Here is an 18,103-nt window from a genome sequence, read left to right as displayed (position 1 = left end):
CTCTTTCTATGATAAAGAGTTCCCAGAAGAATGTCAGCCCATACTCTGTAGAAAGACTTCAACGAAGTAGTTTGATTTGGTGAAGCTCTGAAAGCAGACAATTCTCCATCAATTTTTCCCGATCAACTCTACCAGGGAGAGCACATGTGATTCCTTCTGAATCATCAAGACCATATAGCTTTCTAATCATCTTCTCAGTTACAATGAATTCATGCCCTAGAACAAAGGAGATGATAGCAGTTGGAGTAACTGTTGCATGCGTCCAGAAATCCACCACCAAGTGAGGATAAACTGGTCCAACCAATCTCTCAAAGTAGTTTGACCAACCTTGAATCAACATTGTATCTTTGACATTGAAACCATGTTCCAACAGACTTTCAAAATCCACCATTGTTTCAGCCAAAACTTCCAGTTCTCCATTCGGAATGGAACAAGTCTTTAGAGGACTATAACCAAATTTGCGTTGAACAAGATGTGTTGAAGACATTTTAGGTGGTGAACTTGAAGATGAAAGCATGAAGAGATTATGAGATTCGGTTTAGAACTAGGGTTTATGTAATCAAAGATAAAGAGAGAGAGAGAGATGAGCGAAGGAGACAATGAATGAGGAGAGAGAATGTAAAGAGATGAATGGATACAAAGATGAGTTTAAATAGAAACGGATTTGAAAAGAAATGCAATGTGTGTATGAATGAATATGATTACGGAAAAACATAGAATCAATTGCATTTAATGAGAAATGACGTTAGGAGAGATAATGTAATATTTGAAATGATTTACACAGTTACCTAGGGCGGCGTCTCCTCAACTGCACGCGTGCTTGTCCAAATAGAGTGAACACGTGTTCAACATCTGGAAAACTGGTGACAACTGTTTTGCTTTAAAAGAACTTCTGAATCAACTTAGATAATGAAACATTAGTAATAACAGAATCAGAACTTCTAATTGATTAGAGTCAGAACTTCTTATAAGAAGATAAAACAAAGTCATTTCAGAACTAATCCATACATCAGAACTTCTCATCTTCTCATTCTGGGCATAAATCCATACTGATATTCTTCAGAATGAACTTAAACCTATCTTCAGCAAGGGGTTTTATAAAGATATCAGCCCATTGATGGTCTGTATCAACAAAGTTCAAAGAAAGAACACCCTTCTGAACATAGTCCCTAATGAAATGATGTTTGATCTCAATATGTTTAGCTTTGGAATGTAATATTGGATTCTTAGATAAACATATAGCAGAAGTATTATCATAGAAGATAGGAATGTTACTCTCATATATCTGATAATCTTCTAGCTGACTCTTCATCCAGAGCATCTATGTACTACATCCAGCAGCAGCAACATATTCTGCTTCTGTAGTAGAGAGAGCAATGGTAGCTTTCTTCTTGCTGTACCAGGAGATCAGATGACTTCCAAGAAATTGACAAGTTCCAGAAGTACTCTTTCTTTCAATTCTATCTCCAGTGTAATCAGCATCACAATATCCTACTAAGTTGTACTCTTTAGATCTTCTGTAGACTAAACCAACATTAGTAGTACCTTTCAGATACCTCAGAATTCTCTTAACAGCTGTTAAGTGAGATTCTCTAGGATCTGATTGGAATCTTGCACACAGACAAAAACTGAATAAAATATCAGGTCTAGAAGAAGTAATATATATAAGAGATCCAATCATACCTCTGTACAACTTCTGATCAACCTTCTTACTTACCTCATCCTTACATAAGATACACGTTAGATGCATAGGAGTTTTTGCTTCTTTGCTTTCAGAAAGATTAAACTTCTTCAGAAGTTCTTTCACATACTTGGTTTGGTGAACATACGTTCCTTCTGATGTTTGATTGATCTGGATCCCAAGGAAGTACTTGAGTTCTCCCATCATGCCCATTTCAAACTCAGCCTGCATAGACTTAGCAAACTCCTTTCCAAGTGTAGCATTAGATGTTCCAAATATAATATCATCAACATAAATTTGGCAAATAAGAAGATCCTTTTTAAAGGTTTTACAAAAGAGAGTAGTATCCACTTTTCCTCTAGTGAAACCATTATCCAGAAGGAAAGAACTTAATCTTTCATACCAAGCTCTAGGAGCTTGCTTCAATCCGTATAATGGTTTCTTTAGTTTAAAAACATGATTTGGAGACTTAGAGTCTTCAAAACCAGGAGGTTGGTGGACATAGACTTCCTCATCTATATAACCATTTAAGAAGGCACTCTTAACATCCATCTGATATAGAGTGATGTTATATTGAGTGGCAAAAGAAATTAATAAGCGAATAGATTCTAACCTGGCCACTGGTGCAAAGGTTTCTGTATAGTCTATACTTTCTTGCTGACTATAACCCTGAGCAACCAGTATGGCTTTGTTTCTTACAACTCTCCCTTTTCGCTTAGCTTGTTTTTGAAGATACACTTTGTACCAATAATGTTAAATCCCTTTGGTCTAGGAACAAGATCCCATACATCATTCCTTGTAAACTGATTTAGTTCTTCTTCCATGGAAATTATCCAGTCTGCATCTTCTAGAGCTTGATCAACAGAAGTTGGCTCGATCAAAGAAACAAGACCTAATTGACATTCTGTATTGTTCTTAAGGAATGCTCTTGTTCTGATAGGATCATCCTTCTTTCCAAGAATGAAATCTTCTGAGTGAGCAGATGTGAGTCTAGAAGATCTTCTGACTGTTGGCTCTTCAAAAATTCTGAGATTCTCTAAAGATGCAGCAACTTGATCTTCTGATCCGTTGCTTCTGAGATCTTCAGCTTCTGATACTTTGCTTCTTGGTTCTTCAGCTTCTGAAATTGAGATATCTATATCTGCAAAATTCTCAAACTGCTTTGGCTTTTCAAGACCAAGCTTGTCATCAAATCCGATATTGATTGATTCTTCTACAACCAATGTTTCAGTATTGTATACTCTGTAGCCTTTAGAGCGTTCAGAATATCCAAGAAGGAAACACTTCTGTGCCTTAGAATTAAACTTACCAAGATGATCTTTAGTATTTAGAATGAAACAAACACATCCAAAAGGATGAAAGTATGAAATGTTGGGCTTTCTGTTCTTCCACAATTCATAAGGAGTCTTATTAAGAATAGGTCTTATAGAGATTTTATTCTGAATATAACATGCAGTGTTTATTTCTTCTGCCTAGAAATGCTTAGCCATATTGGTTTCATTGATCATGGTTCTGGCCATTTCTTGTAGAGTCCTATTCTTTCGCTCTACAACTCCATTTTGCTGTGGAGTTATAGGGCAAGAGAAATCATGGGCAATACCATTTTCTTTGAAGAACTCCTCAAAGAATCTGTTCTCAAATTCGCCACCATGATCACTTCTGACCTTTATGATTTTGCACTCCTTCTCAGATTGAATCTGAGTGCAGAATTCAAAGAACACTGAATGAGACCCATCCTTGTGTTTTAAGAACTTTACCCATGTCCAGCGACTATAATCATCTACGATGACTAATCCATATTTCTTCCCTCTAACAAATGCTGTTTTGACTGGGCCAAACAGATCAATGTGCAGAAGTTCTAGCGGCCTAGAGGAAGAAACAACATTCTTAGACTTGAATGCAGGTTTGGAAAACTTTCCCTTCTGACATGCTTTGTAAAGAGCATCTGATTTATATTTCAGATTGGGGAGTCCTCTGACCAGATTTAGTTTGTTAATCTGAGAAATCTTTCTCAAACTAGCATGGCCTAATCTTCTGTGCCAGACCCATTTCTCTTCACTAACAGACATAAGACAAGTTACCTTCTGATTCTTAAGATCTTGAAGATCAATCTTGTAAATGCTGTTCTTTCTCTTGCCTGTAAATAGGATTGAGCCATCCTTCTGACTTACAGCCTTGCAAGACTTTTGATTGAAGATTATGTCATAACCATTGTCACTTAATTGACTTATGAACAACAAGTTATGAGCTAATCCATCTACTAGAAGAACATTAGTTATAGAAGGAGAGTTACCAGTACTTATGGTTCCTGAGCCAATAATCTTGCCCTTCTGATCTCCTCCAAACTTAACTTCTACAGCAGATTTAAGCACCAGGTCTTGAAACATAGACTTTCTTCCCGTCATGTGTCGCGAGCACCCAGAGTCCAGGTACCATGACATGCTTTGCTTTTTCTTCTTTGCTGCCAAGGATATCTGCAACAGAAATTATCTTCTCCTTAGGTACCCACAACTTCTTGGGTCCTTTCTTGTTAGTTTTCCTCAAGTTCTAATTGAACTTGGGTTTAACATGATAAACAACAGGAGGTACAGCATGATATTCCTTAGGTTTAGCAGCATGATATTTTCTAGGTTATGTCACATGCTTCTTAGTGTGTGTAACATGAAAACTTTTGGAATGTGAGGTGAGCCTAATATCATGGGAGTGGCCATACTTGAACTGATCATATAATGGTTTGTATGTGATTTTCATATCATCAATAGGTTCAAGTTTGTATGGGGTATCACCCTCATAACCAATGCCAACTCTCTTGTTTCCAGAAACAACATATATCATAGAAACAAGATGACTTCTGCCAATACTTCTAAATAAGAACTTTCTAAAGCTCAAGTCATATTCTTTCAGAATATGGTTCAGACTAGGAATGGACTTTTCTGAGTCAGAAGGAGATCCAATATCTTTGGATAATTTTAAAACTTTTTCCTTCAGTTCAGAATTTTCCATTTCCAGCTTCTTAGTTTCAGAATCAAATAGCTTTTACAACTTTTTGTATTTGATACTAAGATGAGCCTTGAGTTCCAGAAGTTCTATTAAACTGGAAACTAACTCTTCTCTAGATAGTTCAGAAAATACCTCTTCAGAATCTGATTCTGATGTAGATTCCGATCCATCATCAACTGTGGCCATCAGTGCAATGTTTGCCTGCTCGTCTTCAGAGTCTGATTCTGATTCTGATGAATCTGAATCATCCCACGTTGCCATAAGACCTTTCTTCTTATTAAACTTATTCTTGGGCTTCTCCTTCTGAAGTTTTGGACACTCACTCTTGTATAGGGGTGTTCGCGGTGCGGTTTGGGCGGTTTTGACGTAAAAAATCATCCGAACCGCAAGAGAAAAAAGTGTGCGGTTTGGTTTGATTCGGTTGGCTTTTAGAAATAAAACCGAACCAAACCAAACCAAACTAATGCGGTTTGGATTGGTTCGGTTGGTTCGGTTTTTTTTTACAAAAATTTATTGAGCCATACATATACATATTGATGATAACATAACTTTGTATTTAGTCATTTATTCGTTATCAAATAACAACAAAATTCATCATATTTGGATAACAACTTTCCATTTAATATATAAAAATAATATTAGATAAAAGTGGAATAAAAAACATAAAATAGTAGCATAAAATAGTATCAAAAATATTATAATGAAATAGAAAAAAAGAGGAGATTAAATATTAAAGAAGATGAAGAAGAAATAGCAGAAGAGATGCGATTAGATAAGAAGAGGAACATTAAAAATGTAATTGGAAGAGAGAACATTAGAATAAAAATAATAAGATGAAAAAGAAAGAACTTAATGAAGGATAGAAAAACACTTAGAAAGGGGGGGGGGGGGGTTTGAATAAGTGTAGCTTTAAAAACTTGACAGATAAAAATAAATTGCACAGTTATTTTTATCCTGGTTCGTTGTTAACTAAACTACTCCAGTCCACCCCCGCAGAGATGATTTACCTCAACTGAGGATTTAATCCACTAATCGCACGGATTACAATGGTTCTCCACTTAGTCAGCAACTAAGTCTTCCAGAGTCTTCTGATCACACACTGATCACTCCAGGAAAAACTGCTTAGATACCCTCTAAGACTTTCTAGAGTATTCTGATCCACACGATCACTCTAGTTACAACCTGCTTAGATAACCTCTAAGACTTCCTAGAGTATTCTGATCCACATGATCACTCTAGTTCCTTACAACTTAATGTAATCAATTCTAAGAGTATTACAATTGCTTCTTAAAAGCTATAATCACAACCTGTGATATTTCTCTTAACGTTTAAGCTTAATCTCACTAATATATTACAACAGCAATGTAGTGAGCTTTGATGAAGATGAAGATTCTGAGCTTTGAGTAGAACAGAGTTTCAGCAAGTTAATATGAGTTGTTTTGTGCAGAATCGTTAACCTTGCTTCTCATCAGAACTTCATATTTATAGGCGTTGGAGAAGATGACCGTTGAGTGCATTTAATGCTTTGCGTGTTCCGTACAGCATCGCATTTAATGTTATACGCTTTTGTCAACTACCTCGAGCCTTGTTCACGCTGTGTCTACTGACGTAGCCTATAATAGCTTTTAACGTTCCTTTTGTCAGTCAGCGTAGCTTGCCACTTGTACTTCCTTCTGATCTGATGTTTGTGAATACAACGTTTGAATATCATCAGAGTCAAACAGCTTGGTGCAAAGCATCTTCAGATCTTCTGACCTTGAAGTGCTTCTGAGCGTGATACCATCAGAACTTCAGTGCTTCTGATCTCATGTTCTTCTGATGCTTCCATAGACCCATGTTCTGATTCTGCTTCGACCATCTTCTGATGTCTTGCCAGACCATGTTCTGATGTTGCATGCTGAACCCTTTGAGACAAAGCTTCTGAGCGCTGAATTATGCATACTCTTTATATATTTCCTGAAAAGGAAATTGCATTGGATTAGAGTACCATATTATCTTAAGCAAAATTCATATTATTGTTATCATCAAAACTAAGATAATTGATCAGAACAATTCTTGTTCTAACAATCTCCCCCTTTTTGATGATGACAAAAACATATATAAATGATATGAATTTGCGATCAGAAAGAGCAGATGGCAAAAGACAAATTACACAGCTATAGCATAAGCATATGAATATGTCTCCCCCTGAGATTAACAATCTCCCCCTGAGATAAATAATCTCCCCCTGAAATAAATACTCGAAGAACTTTAATAAAAGACTTCCCTGATTATTTCGGTAGAGACGATCACATAAGCTTCTGTCTTTAGAGAATTCATAGCTCCTGACTTCTGCTTCCATTGGACAGCTTCAGAACTAGAATTTCTTTAGATCCCTAGAACACTCACAGCTTCTGATTCCTGCTTCCATCTAGGACAGCTTCAGAACTTGATTTTCTTTGATCTTCTGAACATTCACAGCTTCTGACTTCTGCTTCCATCTAGGACAGCTTCAGAACTTGAATTTCTTTGATCTTCTGAACATTCACAGCTTCTGATTTCTGCTTCCATTTAGGACAGCTTCAGAACTTGAGTTTTCTGGATCTTTAGAACATTCACAACTTCTGATTTCTGCTTCCCTCGGATAGCTTCAGAGCTTTGAATTTCTACCAACATCACTTCATGCTAGATTTGTATCAGAACATTGTTGAATGTACCAGAGCATCATCAGAGCATCTCTACATCCTGAAATGTTACAGAACAAAAACTAAACGACAAAAGTCAGCATGAACGAGTCAGAACATAAAATGTATATTAGAACACATGATATGTATCAGAGCCATATAGGCTGAAATAATGTATCAGAGCAAATAGAATTTTGTCAGAGCAGATAGACAAATATGGATCAAATTCTATTATCAGTGCTTCTGATTCATTCTTCTTTCTTGCTTCTGATTTCTGAAGCTTGATAGCACTCAGCTTGCTTCAGTTTCCATGAGCTTATTCTTTTTACAGAATAACACTTCTTATGGTTTTGCTTCTGTGTTTGCTTTGAAGATTCTCTTCACTTCTTTATACCTGCAAAACACTTAAACCATATAGAACTTGCAGTTCTTGTTAGTAAATGTGCGGGAGCTTTACCCAGCAACTGATAGATTAATCAAATCATTTATCATTTATCTTCTCCCCCTTTTTGTCATAACATCAAAAAGAATATTTCAAAAGATTCAGATGAATAAAACGACAAATAAAATCACTGGAATGTAAAACCAAAGAAACTTTTCATTGATAATAAAAAAAAAATATTACATGAGAAGATGTTTAACAAGCAGATGTAACAAGGAAGGAAAACTACTAAGACCAAAACCTAAGACCCTAGCTAAGACAAAATCTGTGCCAGCATGCCATGAAGGAGTGAAACGCATCATTGACTGCTTCTTGGGCTTCCAGGCGAGGGGTCAGGGAGACTTGGTTCTGATGCAGATCTTCCACAATCTTTATCAGAGACAACATTCTCAGCAGGTGAAGATGAGGAGATTTCTTTGGAATGGGTTGAGGGAGAGGAAAGGTTAGATGAGGAGGAAGTTGAGTCTTGAAGGTAAAAAGATGAGGAAGAAGATGGAGATGATGGAGGGCTTTCACCAGGGGGTTGAAACACACGTCTAGAATAGTTTCCAGATAACATTGCTTCGAATGGATTCACCTTGAGAGGGTCATAGGTGATCTTTATCTTTTTGGGTTTGGAAGAAGATGTTTCAACAGCTTTTCTCTTTTTGTTTTGATCATTTTCATGGTTTCCTGGGCTTGATGAAGGGTTCATGATGGATTTTCAGATAATGAACAACTAGGGTTTGATATGAATGCAAAAAGATAGAGAAGGAAAACAAAGACAGAGTGTGATAGAGAAAATATAAGAGGGAAAGAGAAGCGTTTGAAGAGTATTTAAAAGAAAAATAAAAAGAAACAAATGATGAATAGCATTTAATGTTACGTGACATGAGGAGAGATAATAAAGACAAATGAGGTGACTAGCACAGTTACCTATGGTCGGCGTCCCTTCAACTGCACGCGCGCTTATCCATGAACAGTAACGACAGGTTTACCATCCCGAGATAAAACGTTACAGCTGTTTTGCTTTAAAAGAGGTTCTGAATCAACTTAGACAATGAAACGTTAGTAATAACCGAATCATAATTTCTAAAAGATTTCAATCAGAACTTCTGATTAGAAAATAATCCATTTTCATTTCAGAAGATACTCATACATAAGAACTTCTCATCTTCTCATTCTGGGCATAAATCCATACTGATGTTCTTCAGAATGAACTTAAACCTATCTTCAGCCAGGGGTTTTGTAAAGATATCAGCCCATTGATGGTCTGTATCAACAAAGTTTAAAGATATAACACCCTTCTGAACATAGTCCCTTATGAAATGATGTTTAATCTCAATATGTTTAGCCTTTGAATGAAGAATAGGATTCTTAGATAAACATATAACAGAAGTATTATCACAGAATATAGGAATGTTACTCTCATATATCTGATAATCTTCTAACTGACTCTTCATCCAGAGCATCTGTGTACTGCAACCAGCAGCAGCTACATATTCTGCTTCTGTTGTTGATAAAGCAATAGTTGCTTGCTTCTTGCTATACCAAGAGATCAAATGACTTCCAAGAAATTGGCAACTTCCTGAAGTACTTTTTCTTTCAATTCTGTCTCCAGCATAGTCAGCATCACAGAATCCTACTAAGTTGTATTCTTTAGATTTTCTGTAAACTAAGCCAACATTAGTAGTACCTTTCAGATACCTTAGAATTCTCTTAACAGCAGTTAAATGAGATTCTATAGGATCTGATTGGAATCTAGCACACAAACAAACACTGAACAGAATGTCAGGTCTAGAAGCAGTCAAATATAGAAGAGATCCAATCATACCTCTGTATAACTTCTGATCAACCTTCTTACTTACCTCATCCTTACCTAGGATGCATGTTGGATGCATAGGAGTTTTGGCTTCTTTGCAGTCTAGAAGATTAAACTTCTTCAGAAGTTCCTTCACATACTTGGTTTGGTGAACATACGTTCCTTCTGATGTTTGATTTATTTGTATTCCAAGGAAATACTTGAGTTCTCCCATCATGCTCATTTCAAACTCAGCCTGCATAGACTCAGCAAACTCCTTTCCAAGTGTAGCATTAGATGTTCCAAAAATAATATCATCTACATATATTTGACAAATTAAAATATCCCTTTTAAAGGTTTTACAAAAGAGAGTAGTGTCCACTTTTCCTCTAGTGAAACCATTATCCAGAAGGAAAGAACTTAAGCGTTCATACCAAGCTCTGGGAGCCTGTTTCAATCCATACAACGATTTCTTTAGTTTAAAAACATGATTAGGAGACATAGAGTCTTCAAAACCAGGAGGTTGATGGACATAAACTTCTTCATCTATATAACCATTTAAGAAGGCACTCTTAACATCCATCTGATAGAGAGTGATGTTATGTTGAGTGGCAAATGAAATTAATAGACGAATAGATTCTAACCTGGCCACTGGTGCAAAGGTTTCTGTATAGTCAATCCCTTCTTGCTGACTATAACCCTGAGCCACCAGTCTGGCTTTGTTCCTTACCACTTCACCTTTCTCACTGAGCTTGTTTCTGAAGACCCATTTTGTACCGATTATATTGAATCCATCTGGTCTAGGAACAAGATCCCAAACATCATTCCTTGTAAACTGATTCAGTTCTTCTTGCATAGCAATTATCCAGTCTGGATCTTCTAGAGCATGATCAACAGAAGTTGGCTCGATCAAAGATGCAAGACCTAATTGACAGTCTGCATTGTTCTTAAGGAATGCTCTTGTTCTGATTGGATCATCCTTCTTTCCAAGAATGACATCTTCTGAATGACCAGAGATGAGTCTGGATGATCTTCTGACAGATGGTTCTTCAGAAATGTTTAGATTCTCCAGAGAAGCTGATACTTGATCTTCAGATTCTTTGCTTCTGAGAAGCTCTGCTTCTGATGCGTTGCTTCTTGGCTCAACAACTTCTGATATATCAATATCACAATCTGCAAAATTATCAAACTGCTTTGGTTTTTCAGAACCAAGCTTATCATCAAACCTGATATTGATTGATTCTTCCACAACCAATGTCTCAGTATTGTATACTCTGTAGCCTTTTGAGCGTTCAGAATATCCAAGAAGGAAACATTTTTGTGCTTTGGAATCAAACTTACCAAGATGATCTTTAGTGTTCAGAATAAAGCATACACATCCAAAAGGATGGAAATATGAAATGTTGGGCTTTCTATTCTTCCACAATTCATAAGGAGTCTTATTTAGAATAGGTCTGATAGAGATTCTATTCTGAATATAGCATGCAGTGTTTATTGCTTCTGCCCAGAAATGCTTAGCCATATTGGTTTCATTGATCATGGTTCTGGCCATTTCTTGCAGAGTCCTATTCTTTCGTTCTACAACTCCATTTTGCTGTGGAGTTCTAGGACAAGAGAAATCATGGGCAATACCATTTTCTTTGAAGAATTCTTCAAAGGATCTGTTCTCAAATTCACCACCATGATCACTTCTGACCTTTATGATTTTACACTCTTTTTCAGATTGAATCTGAATGCAGAAATCAAAGAACACTGAATGAGACTCATCCTTGTGTTTCAAGAATTTTACCCATGTCCAGCGGCTATAATCATCTACGATGACTAATCCATATTTCTTCCCTCTGACAGATGCTGTTTTGACTGGGCCAAACAGATCAATGTGCAAGAGTTCTAATGGCCTTGAGGTAGAAACAACATTCTTGGACTTGAATGCAGGTTTGGAGAACTTGCCCTTATGACATGCTTCACAAAGAGCATCTGATTTGAATTTCAGATTAGGGATTCCTCTGACAAGATCCAGTTTGTTAATCTGAGAAATCTTTCTCAAACTAGCATGACCTAATCTTCTGTGCCAGACCCACTGCTCTTCAGAAACAGACATAAGACAAGTCACCTTCTGACTCATAAGATCTTGCAGATCTGTCTTATAAATGTTGTTCTTCCTCTTGCCTGTAAATAGGATTGAGCCATCCTTCTGATTTACAGCCTTGCAAGACTCTTGATTAAAGATTATATCATGACCATTGTCACTCAATTGACTGATAGATAAAAGGTTATGTGTTAATCCTTCTACAAGAAGTACATTAGAAATGGAAGGAGAGTTACCAGACTTTATAGTTCCAGAGCCAATTATCTTGCCCTTCTGATCTCCTCCAAACTTGACTTCTCCTCCAGACTTAAGCACCAGGTCTTGGAACATAGACCTTCTTCCTGTCATGTGTCGTGAGCATCCAGAGTCCAGGTACCACGACATGTTGTGCTTTGTCCTTTTTGCAGCCAAGGATATCTGCAATAGGAATAATCTTATCCTTAGGTACCCACATCTTTTTGGGTCCTTTCTTGTTAGATTTTCTCAAGTTCAGATTGAACTTGGGTTTGACATTATAAGCAATAGGAGGAATAGCATGATAATTTTTAATGTGAGTTTCATGATATTTCCTAGGTTGTGTCACATGCTTTTTGGTGTGTGTAATGTGAAAACTTTGAGCATGTGAAGTGTGCCTAATATCATGGGAGTGGCCATACTTGAACTGATCATACAATGGCTTGTATGTGAATTTCATTTCATCAACAGGTTCAAGTTTGTATGGGGTTTCACCCTCAAAACCAATGCCGACTCTTTTGTTTCCAGACACAGCATATATCATAGAAGCTAGCTGACTTCTGCCAATACTTCTAGATAAGAACTTCCTGAAACTTAAATCATATTCTTTCAGAATATGGTTTAGACTAGGAGTGGATTTTTCTGAATCAGAAGGAGATCCAACATTATTGGATAATTTTAAAAGTTTTTCTTTTAATTCAGAATTCTCCAACTCAAGCTTCTTTGTTTCAAATTCAAATAGCTTTTTCAGCTTTTTGTATTTGAGACTGATCTGAGACTTGAGTTCCAGAAGTTCAGTTAGACCGGAAACTAACTCATCTCTAGTAAGTTCAGAAAATACCTCTTCAGAATCTGATTCTGATGTAGATTCTGATCCGTCATCTTCTGTCGCCATCAGCGCACAGTTAGCCTGCTCATCTTCAGAGTCTGAATCATCTTCTGACTCATCCCAGGTTGCCATAAGACCTTTCTTCTTATGAAACTTCTTCTTGGGATTTTCCTTCTGAAGTTTTGGACATTCATTCTTGAAGTGTCCAGGCTCATTGCATTCATAGCACATGACCTTCTTCTTGTCAAATCTTCTGTCATCAGAAGATTCTCCACGTTCAAATTTCTTTGAACTTCTGACGCCTCTGAACTTCCTTTGCTTGTTCTTCCAGAGTTGATTCAGCCTTCTGGAGATCAAGGACAGTTCATCTTCTTCTTCAGATTCTGATTCTTCAGGATCTTCTTCTCTAGCCTGAAAAGCGTTAGTGCATTTTTTGATATTGGATTTTAATGCAATAGACTTACCTTTCTTTTGAGGCTCATTTGCGTCCAGCTCTATTTCATGACTTCTCAAGGCACTGATAAGCTCTTCCAGAGAAACTTCATTCAGATTCTTTGCAATCTTGAATGCAGTCACCATAGGACCCCATCTTCTGGGTAAGCTTCTGATGATCTTCTTTACGTGATCAGCCTTGGTGTATCCCTTGTCAAGAACTCTCAATCCAGCAGTAAGAGTTTGAAATCTTGAAAACATCTTTTCAATGTCTTCATCATCCTCCATCTTGAAGGCTTCATACTTCTGGATTAAAGCAAGAGCTTTAGTCTCCTTGACTTGAGCATTTCCTTCATGAGTCATTTTCAAAGACTCATATATGTCATAGGCCGTTTCCCTGTTAGATATCTTCTCATACTCAGCATGAGAGATAGCATTCAGCAAAACAGTTCTGCATTTATGATGATTCCTGAAAAGCTTCTTCTGATCATCGTTCATTTCTTGCCTTGTCAGCTTTACGCCACTGGCATTTACTGGATGTTTGTAACCATCCATCAGAAGATCCTGTCATACCCAAAAATTTGCCCACACTTTTCAAAAATTCAAAACTATTTCAAAAATTGGGTTTTTATAAAATCTAGGTTTCATTTACATTGATATCCTGAATTTTATAAATATTCGATTTAAAATCTATTTTAAAAAAATATAATAGTTTACTCTTAAATTGTTATATTTTATTAAATAGCAAAATGTTGGCCGATGCTTCATATACTTTCAATTGATTTTTTTCCGAACAAATAATATAGCACAATTGGTAAGGAAGTAAGGTTTGCAAGTACAAGGTCACGAGTTCGAATACCATTTTTGACATTTATCTTTTTTAATTTGTTTCTAAATTTAGGTTTAATTTTATTTCTACTTATATTCAAAAAATCACCAAAAATACTTTTTTTTTATATTAATTTTTCGTTTTTTTTATTTCACGCATTTTTCTTTTTTTAATTTTTTTTTCCCATTTTATTCACAAAAATAACAAAAAAGATTTTCCAATTATTTCCAAAAGCATTTACACGACAAAATCTTCAAACATACCAAAACAACCTCAAGACAACATCTTCAAAAATTAAAAAGACATTAACTATGAAAGACAAGGTTTTTGATGTCAATTAAATTGCAAGACAAGGTTTTTGATGTCAATTAAATTTCTGTTTGATATCATGTATTGTGAGGCTACAAGAACGATTGGAATCTACACAAAAAAGGGGGACGACCACACAAACGATCCCACCTATTTTCACACTCATCGATATGCTTTCAATCTCTCACACGCCATTATTCATTCACAAAAACCCTTGCTTTTCTTAATCCTAATCTTGTACATATTACCATTAACCAATCACAAAAATAACACAACCGTCATTAATCTCAGCATGAATCTTTTCGTTCCACCAACCAGATTCATGTTTGTTTTACTGTATAACAAGTACACATTAAAATTGGTAGAAGTCCTCCACACCATAAACACCATACTAATACTACTACGCTAATTCAACCTTAAAAAGTCACCTTCATCAAATTTCCACTAACCTGCAATTAAACTCAAATAAACCAATTCCAGAATTTTGTTATTTGTTTTGAATGCAGGAAAACAGAAAGAAGGCAAAAAGAATTGAAAGAAGTAGATCCGAGCAACCACCGGAAAGCACTCGAAACCGCTGCCAGAATCGCAACCCGCAACCGCCGGACCTTCCACTCGAATCAGATCCGGAATTAATCTCTTCCGATCGGTACTTTATTATGAAACTTCTTTCTCGATTCTTTTATGTTTCCTTTTAATTTTTTTCTTTGAATATATTTGTGAGTTGAAAGTTGTCTACTGTGTGTGTTTGTACCTAACATGTGAGTGTTGTTTTACATGGCATAGCATCCCACTTAGCCTTATCATGAGTGAAATAAAGAGTTTTGATCAAAAGTTTCTATGATATAATAATAAAAAACTTGTGTGATGTTTCTTCTCTTATGTGGTGTTATTGGCATTAGAACAGTAAAGCTTAGCTTGGGTCACGTATGTATTATATGATAACAAATCATCATCATTTTGCTTAATATTTATCTTTATAAAAATAAGTGTTCTATTTTCTTTTTTTAGATAAAAAATGTTTAGAAACTAAATGATTCAGATTTTTAGTTTTACTAAATATAAAAAATATGTTATTTAATTAAATTTCTTTTTTTCCTTTAATATCTAAAAATACAAAAAAATTAGGTTAATTAGATTTTAAAAAAATTAATATTCGTTTTCTCTTTAGAAATTAATATTTTGATCATTTCTCATCATTATTTTTTTATATCTGTACTAACATTCTCTTGATTTTTACGAGGTACTATCATTGAAGCTTTATGGACATTTACAAGCTTTGTACTTCATAATTTCGTACATATTTATTTTCGCTTTAATTTCATTTTTGGGGTTTGTAATAATTTTCTTAATTCCCCATTCGGTAGATTGTAACCCCCTCCCCGAAGCCTTGTAATAGCGTAGAAACTTTATTTTCCGCTCTTTATTTCCTGTACATATTTAACTGTTTAGATGTATGCCTTAGGATTGTATGACAAGATAAAACTAATCGTTAGATCACCTTTAATTAAAAGATAAATAAAATAACTGAACATAACACACGTGATTGCTGCACACACTTACCTCTAGGGTACGCCCCTCTTGGTTGCCTTTCGAAATAAGGTCGCGTCCCTCGAAATATAGAGGTACCTATTAGCAAAAGTCCCTCGATTTAAAAATCATCAAAGATCATGGTCCCTCAATGTTGCCTATAAATACATGATCTCGTCCCTCGAATGGTTGCCTACGAAAGATGATTGTCCCTTCGAATTTGCTAAGGGTACCTCTACCTGTTGCCTTCCAACGACCTCGATGACCCTTCGATGACCCGCACGTCCAATATAACAGGGACTACCTACTCCCATATAGTATGGATAGTCCTGGGAACTGTAAAAATTATAGAAAAAGACCAATTAATTAGGGTAGTTGTCTTAACCTGCCTAGCTCAATAAAAAATCTTTTCCACACTATTTCAAAAAACTAAGGCTACGCATTTACGCTAAAGTCCTTATACTTCTTTTCAACTCAAAACAAACAAAACATGAGCTAAGCAAGTTAAGAGCCCGTAGATAACTACGGATGAAAAGGGTGCTTACACCTTCCCTTTTCATAACTTACCCCCCGAGCCCGCTTTCTTTCAAAAGGGTCTTTTTCTGTACTTTCTGCCCTTCCTAACATTGGACAAAATAAAAGTCGGTGGCGACTCATGCTCACCGCAACATTGTTTGCGATTAAAAATAAAAGTCAGTTCACCGTGTTACAGAACTGGCGACTCTGCTGGGGATATTGTTAAAGAGGGGTTACCTTAGAGCTTATATCATTTATAACTTGTTTGTTTTGATTGCTTTACTTTTCAAAGTTGTTATGGGCATTGAATGAAGGACGAATCCTATACCCGGATTCAAGTACACTTAAGATAGGAGTGGCATAGTCATGGCGACCTCTTTCACATATGTGGGAGATGAGTCAATATGAAGTTCACGCTTGAGTTAGGACTCCATAGATATATGCACACCTTTCTCAAATGAGGGAGGTCTATGTATGTAACTTTGGGTGCGCCGGAGCTCAAGGACCTTTAGTTACCCTTTAACCCATCTTGGCCTTTAGGAACGTAGTGGGGGGACTACTCTTGACAAATGTTGAGAACTAGTCGCTACCCGATGCTACAATTCAGATAGGTCCTCTCTCAAAGTATCATTGCATGGTGCAAATGCATCATGTCCGAGGGTGCTTTAGAAGGGCTGACAATTCTGAATAACTCGGTAGAACCCGTTGCTGATATCATCCTTATCTTTAGAAGTACCTATTGGGGAAGGGTAGTCACCTGGTTATACTTCATGCAAGCCTTTAAACCTAAGGACTCTTGTGTGACTTGTTTGTTATCTAACCACCGGATCTCCTTGCAGGTTTTGTTTGTAGGACTTACTTGTCCGTACTACCCTATGCTTTTACATAACGTGCTGACTAACCTTTTTCAGGGATCTTAGGTATTTAGGACGCATAATTCCCAGGAACTGTTATGGAAGGACTATTCAGAGCCTAAATTTCTATCCAGGGGCAAGAGGATTCATTTTCCTCTAGCCAGATACCTTCAAACTCGAAGGTACAGTTCCCATCAAGGGGCAAGAGGATTTATTTTCCTCTAGCCAGATGCCTTCAAACTCAAGGGTACAGTTCCTATCAAGGGGCAAGAGGATTTATTTTCCTCCAGCCAGACGCTTTTTCAAACTCGAAAGTAGAATAAACTTCTGTCAATGGGCAAGAGGATTTATTTTCCTCTATCCAGATGCCTTCAAACTCAAGGGTACAGTTCCTATCGAGGGGCAAGAGGATTTATTTTCCTTTAGCCACATGCTTTTAAGCTCAAAAGTACCATACCCCGAATCAGAGGCTATGACCCACTGGATATGGTGAGCCTGATTCTTAAAGAAGGACGTTCAAAGACGGAAGTCGAAGTTCTTCAACAAAGCTGCAACTACATGTCAATGTTGCAAATTGGGTTCCAAAAAGATCCTTGAAAGCATTGCATATGCATTTGCATACATATCATTGCATAACAGGTTTTCAGACAACGAGCTTCTCATTTTCTACCTCAAATCCCTAAAGCTTGATACTTACAACTCCTTTGTGGTTTCGTCAGAATCTTCTTCTTAGAAGTAATCTGTAGTTCAGATACGAACGCTTGGTTTGGTTTCCTCTCTGGGGCACTTGGTCAGTCGATTGATAATTGCCAACCAGTCCGAGATAAGGTACAAGACCTGATTGATGCAAAGGCTATCATATTCACACCTACAGGCCAGATTTGAAGTTCTCCTTCGACTCAATGGACCTTCTGA

This window comes from Vicia villosa, linkage group LG1 (genome assembly GCF_029867415.1).
Source record: "Vicia villosa cultivar HV-30 ecotype Madison, WI linkage group LG1, Vvil1.0, whole genome shotgun sequence".
Taxonomy (NCBI): domain Eukaryota; kingdom Viridiplantae; phylum Streptophyta; class Magnoliopsida; order Fabales; family Fabaceae; genus Vicia; species Vicia villosa.
The sequence above is the reverse complement of the archived record's forward strand: the minus strand, read 5'-3'. Positions refer to the sequence as shown.